The sequence below is a fragment of the Eptatretus burgeri genome, chromosome 1, assembly GCF_056783735.1.
Source record: "Eptatretus burgeri isolate ZD-2024b chromosome 1, Ebu_testis_v1, whole genome shotgun sequence".
NCBI classification, from domain to species: Eukaryota; Metazoa; Chordata; class Myxini; order Myxiniformes; family Myxinidae; genus Eptatretus; species Eptatretus burgeri.
Genome location: NC_140961.1, coordinates 76,540,595 through 76,546,594, shown reverse-complemented (window position 1 = coordinate 76,546,594; position 6,000 = coordinate 76,540,595). Strand labels below are relative to the sequence as shown.

General features: G+C 40.5%; 1 long non-coding RNA gene across 1 annotated transcript in view; it reads right to left on the bottom strand.

Moving 5' to 3' along the window:
- Positions 1-5,340: 5,340 nt before the first annotated feature.
- The window catches only part of LOC147034785 (uncharacterized), a 97,308-nt gene continuing 96,648 nt past the window's right edge, over positions 5,341-6,000 (bottom strand). Inside the window, exon 3 of the long non-coding RNA XR_015060245.1 lies at positions 5,341-5,557. This is a non-coding gene — a long non-coding RNA (uncharacterized LOC147034785). The remainder of the gene's footprint in view (positions 5,558-6,000) is intronic.

The following is a 6,000-nucleotide window of genomic DNA, read 5'->3' as shown; positions in this document are numbered from 1 at the left end:
TCAGTTTGGGGATATTGAAAAAGAAAAGGGGCAGCGCATGGAGGAGTAACCATGCGCTGCAGATCGAGTTTGAATTTTTTTCTGTTGTTGGTTTGTTTGGAGTGAAGAACAGATTTTGTTGTTTGTATATTTTATGGAGCAAGGAGAGGAAAAATATTTAAGCTGAGGGATCAGAAGTAACAATATCTTGGAGAAAAGGAGCAAAAACAAAGCAAGCACACACGGTCAAAAACAGAGGAAGAGAGAGAAAACAGAGGCTTTTTATTGTCACCTCTCCAAATCATCCACCTTGTTTCATCATAACCCATCCACAAGTTTTTGAAATATCATGCAATACATAGTTTTTGGCCCCATCTCTCAATGGTGAAAAAAATCACTCAAAAAATAAAAATGATATTATCGTATCCACATCTGGATGCTCACCAAAATCTAATAAATTCTTCCTTCTCACAAAACCCAAACTGTCCACCAAGTTTCATCCGAATCCACCCGCAACTCTTTGATATATCCTGCTCCAAGTTTCGTCTATAAACAAACAAATAATCTGCTCACAGACAAACAAAAAAACAGACAAACAGATAGACAGGAGTGAAAACATAACCTCCGTCCACCTTCGGTGGTGGAGATAATTGTACGAGATTGTGTGTGCGTGTGCGTGTGTGTCTCCACATGTGTGTGTCTGCCACTGCTCACTTCCATCAACAGGAAATGATAGGAACTAGACACATCTCATCCATGTATATTTATCGTATCTAATATATCTAGAAGAAAGTTTGTGTTTGTGTGTGTGTGTGTGTGTGTGTGTGTGTGTGTGTGTGTGTGTGTGTGTGTGTGTGTGTGTGTGTGTGTGTGTGTGTGTGTGTGTGTGTGTGTGTGTGTGTGTGTGTGTGTGTGTGTGTGTGTGTGTTTGTTCATTTATGCATTCACACTCTGCTGGAACTGATGCAACCAAACTTTGCATGGCCTCCTCTTTCAGTCAGAGAAAGGTCAAGGGCAATGTGTGGATTAGAAAAAATTGATACATTAAAAAAAAAAATTAAAATCAGATAATTGGCCTTCAGGCCTCAATCGCATCTTGGGCTTATCCACTGCCTGCGTTTTATCCCACAAGCGATCGAGTAATATGTATTGTGAAGATTCTATGTTGAGGTTGGAGTGGATTGTTGTCGACAACTCAAATTAAATTATCATCGTGTTTACATGTGAGCCTGTTTTTTTTTTTTTTTAAAGCTTTACACAGGTTTATTATAATACTTCCGTGTTCAGGACTTGAATGAGTACATTACTTACACACTGCCACAATCGAGTAAAATGTATTGTGAAGATCGTCTGTTGAGGTCATACTATAAGTGTGCAAGTTAATAACAGAAACTGTGTATTCCCTTGGTACTTTTCTCCCCTACCTCTATTCCTCTCCATCTCTGTACGATCTGTCTCTTGCTTTTTAAAATTTGAATTCACCGCGTCACAAACATCTGAACATTAAAATGCCCACTGGAGCACTTTTGGAACTCCCAATGGAACACTTCAGTTAAGAAATATCTTCACCTACCTTTCTTGCATTATAAATACTGCCACATGCCACCAAGAAAGACCCCCTGATGGGCAGATGGGCAGAAACAAATTGGATGCAAAGAAAATTGCAGTCTACAAGTCACTTGAGACTCAAGAGCAGACGCAGGCTCGGCTGTAGGATCAACATTCAAAACAAGCAGCCTTCAGGTCAGCTGAGGCTGCAGAACAGACACAGGCATGGCTGGAGGATCAACGTTCAAGCCAAGTAGCCTCCAGGTCAGCTGAAACTACAGAGCAGACACACGCTTGGTTTGAGGATCAACGTGCAAGACAAGCAGTCTTCAGGTCAGCTGAGGCTACAGAGCAGACACAGGCTCGGGTTGAGGGTTAATGTGCAAAAGCAAGTAGCCTCCAGGGCAGCATGTTGAGCATCCTTAGAAGGTGAAACATTTTGATTAACCATTTTGAAATTTCCACTCTTTCACTTTGCATTTAAATGCTGAAAATTATGTTAAAAAGACGAGTCCCCTTGCAGATTTCTCCCGGGCATATTAAAAGAGCCCCGGCTAGCAGAAGTAAGCTGCTGAAAACGCGCATGCAGCACATGCGCAAAAGGTCTCATAAGCATTTATACATCATTTCAAAAGTCTCGTATTTGTATAATTGAAGTTACGGTGAAATATAATCAAAATAAGAATTTTGGGGTGAGAGGGGAGGATACATTCAAGATCAGTAAGTTGAGATTTCTAAACAAAGGAATGATTGCAGGGTAGATTGTTTGACAAGTAGATAGAGTAGTTTATTGCAGGTCTAACCAGAGTTGGTGTCAAAGACACCCAATGCTCGCCTGTTTATACATTTATCGTTTTTAAAAGACTCGTCTAATAATTAATATTTTTTTTATAAAGCATTGCCAGTGAAGTCTGATCCAAATAATTTTAAAGCAATATATGTATTTGTACATTGTAATCAGTAACAAGAGCGCAAGTGAGCACAATATATGCCCGAACAAGAAGGTATATACAGAATTGTGCTACTACATGGAACACAGCATCCTGGTTGCCATGGCAACCACTTTAGATGACGAACGTGTGTCGCGACACACCGTCTCCACAGTCTGTACCTATGTACCAAATATGAAATGTGAAAGTTTAAAACTTTGGGAGTTGGAGTGCGGACAGGAACGGACAGACAGACAGACAGACAGACAGACAGACGGACGACATAATACGCCCCGATATATATATATATATATATACATATATATATATATATATATATATATATATATATATATATATATATATATATATATATATATATGGGCGTATAAAAAAATAGTGTGGTGGATAAAAACATTAGAAAGGAAAAAACTTGCACCAAAAATTTTAACATTTTGACGCTGACGCTCACCCTCATGCCGGGGTATCGCTTTCGCTCTCTGTTCTTCGAACAGGTGAGCTAAAAAGGAAGATTTTGCAAATGCATTCAAATTGAGTGATCACAGTACTCATGATGAATTATCAGGTGAACACTTAATACCACAATCATCTCCCATGTGCATTCTTGTGACATCATCGTACAGTGTTGTACGAGCTGCATTGCTTTTTAATAAGAACCGACTCGAAAACTACCAGATGACCCGTGATAAAGTAGAATAAATGTTCAACTTGGAAGCTGTTGGTGTACACTGATCAACATAGCATTTTAAATTTCAGATTAAACTGATGGAGTAATTCACGATGGGGGGTTTTCAAGGGTACAACGGATACTAATATTAGTTATTAATAAATTCGACTATAACCTCTCAATCTCTTCCTATCTTCGCTTGTATATTGTAATGTTTTACTTTCACATGTGTATCCCAGACCTAGATCGAATCGATTCTCATGTATCAAGTGTCATCTTGAGTTAAGATAGAGAGATAGGTAGATAGATGGAATAGAATAGAATAGAATAGACGAGACTAGTAGATGCTACACTGTTATTGTTAAAAATAAATCATTGTCCCATTTGGAATTGCGGTTGAGAAAATTGATCATTCTACTCACATTGTTCATTTCATGGGAATGTGTTTTTATCAATTTTTTTGGTATACATATATCAAGGCTCATGGAAGAGCTGGTATTCCACTGGCATCATATAGATGACCAAAGACTAATGTGTGTTTTTTATGATTTGACAGGAAGCGACAGTCTTCTCCTTGGTTATGGCAGCTTGGCTGCCAGGTATCTATCATTTTGTTGGGGCACAACTATGAAGTTGATGGTGTGCCCCCATATCAGTACACTGGCACTCATTTCACCAACCTCGGAAGGATGACAGGCTGAGTCAACCCCACCTGGTGTTGGGTGGCCAACAGGTCTTGAACTCAGGACCCGAAGATCCCAAGCCAGCCACCCTAACAATTAAGCCAATCCTAGGCTGGAAGTGACAGGAAGTGACTTGAACTCAGGACCCGAAGATCCTAAGCCAGCCACCCTATCAACTAAGCCAACACCAGGCTGGCAGTGACAGGAAGTCAAGTGAATAAACATGGAGTTGAGACAACTACTAACATTATAGGAGACAGAGATGTACTACAGAGGTAGATTGGGTCAGAAATGGTGAAGGATGGAAAACTTGGATGTCTGCAAATCACTTGATCAGCTCCTTCTACTCTCTTAACCTCCCCAGAAACTCTAAGACATGTGCATACTTCCAATATCTATCTCCTGCTTAAACTTCCAAAGGCCAAACTTTCTGCACACCTCAAATCTTTTGTTCCTCTTTTCTCCTGTTTGTGGAACCACTTTCTTGAGACTGTTCAATTCCATTCTTCCCTCCAGGGCTTCATGGAGACCATGCAGCACCATTTCATGTCACCCCCATCCATCGTGTGATCGTTTCTACCCCCATCAACCCTATCTAACCAAACCCTCTTACTCTTAGATTACTGTTTCCTCCCCTCATCACGCGTGTCATGTTTGTTCATGCCTTTGCTTGTTGAGTCCAACTGGTGCCCCACTGCTCCACTATCCATTTTTTGCCTTTGTGCCCTCTGTTACCGTAACCTGAACCTTGTAAATAAAAAAATAAAAAATAAAAAAGCAGAGTGATATGGAACATTCCAGATGCAGGAAATAGTCGTGTAGATTCTACTCGATCAGACTGGAGGAGAACAAATAGTAAATCAGGTAGATTGGATAAGTCCTCAGAAGCAGTAGAAATAATCCACAAATTGGTCTACCTGCAGTGGGCAAGCAGTGAAACTTGCACCTCAACCTCCTGCACCTGATGTTAATGATACCTACAGTCTTGTTATTTACAGCATAAAGGAGGATCAGCCAGGAGGTATCATACAAACAACACATATTAATGAGGAGTATTCTATAATTCTGCACATAAAGGCCTTGTACATGGCTAATTTATGGGCGATTCTAAGGGGAGACATGGAATGGCAGAGTGCCAGTGCTTGGTCTTGTATCGGTCAACATAAATTGATGGATGATGAATCAAGAGATGTTGTGACATAGTGGCATCTTCAACAAGAGTGAGAATTGCTTTGCAATCCCTGTCCCCTACCGACGTAATATTTTCAAAGTCCAAAAAGGGCATAACTCTGGGAAAAATTGACTAAACACCTTGAAACTCAAACATATTCTGTAACTTATCATAGTAAAGGTATGTACCAAGTTTAGGTTGAATATGTCAAAGGGGATGGGGAAAAAAGTCTGAAAAACCACAGGTGGGACAGACAGACGGATGGACGGACGGACAGACAGACAGACAGATGGAGAGCAAACCTATAACCCCCTCTGGTGAAACAAGTAGTGAACTCATAAATATTTTATTGATTCCACATTTTAGAACAAATACAAGTTGTTAAGTCTTTCATTCATGTTGGGAAAGGAGGTGCCAAGAGCACACTGCACAACCACATCGATACTTGCCCACGACATGTACTGCAGATGGTTCGAGACCAAATTTCTCAAGCACGGACCAAAACGACCAGGAAAAAGCAGGAATCTCGAATCAATTTCCCACAATTTTCCAGCAATTCCTGGAAATCAATTTACCGGGAAGAAACACTGGCTTGGGCTGGATTTGTTTGAAAACTTTTCTCAGCTCAAATCATACGTGGCGTGTCAGCGGTGTGGCACAATTGCTGCCGATGTGGCACAATAGACAACATGGAAGAGAATGAGCACTAAAATATGATCCTGAACTTTGGGTTGACCGGAACTTTCAGTAGAATCCTTTTTCGTCCCATTCACACAAGGGCCTTGGCCGACGTTCCACAATAAGGTCAGGGATGATTGTGGACGCCTATTACTAGTTATATGGTTAATGTTTAGCAGTGAAGACAAGCTGACAACTTAACGTTATGCTGAATGTGTTGGCATCGTTGTTGTGGAGAACGTTTTCTAGTTAGGAGCCATCTTTATTAAGTACTCTGAAAAGGGGCTTGGGTTTAAGTGTGCAGTGTACATATACTTTGGGGGT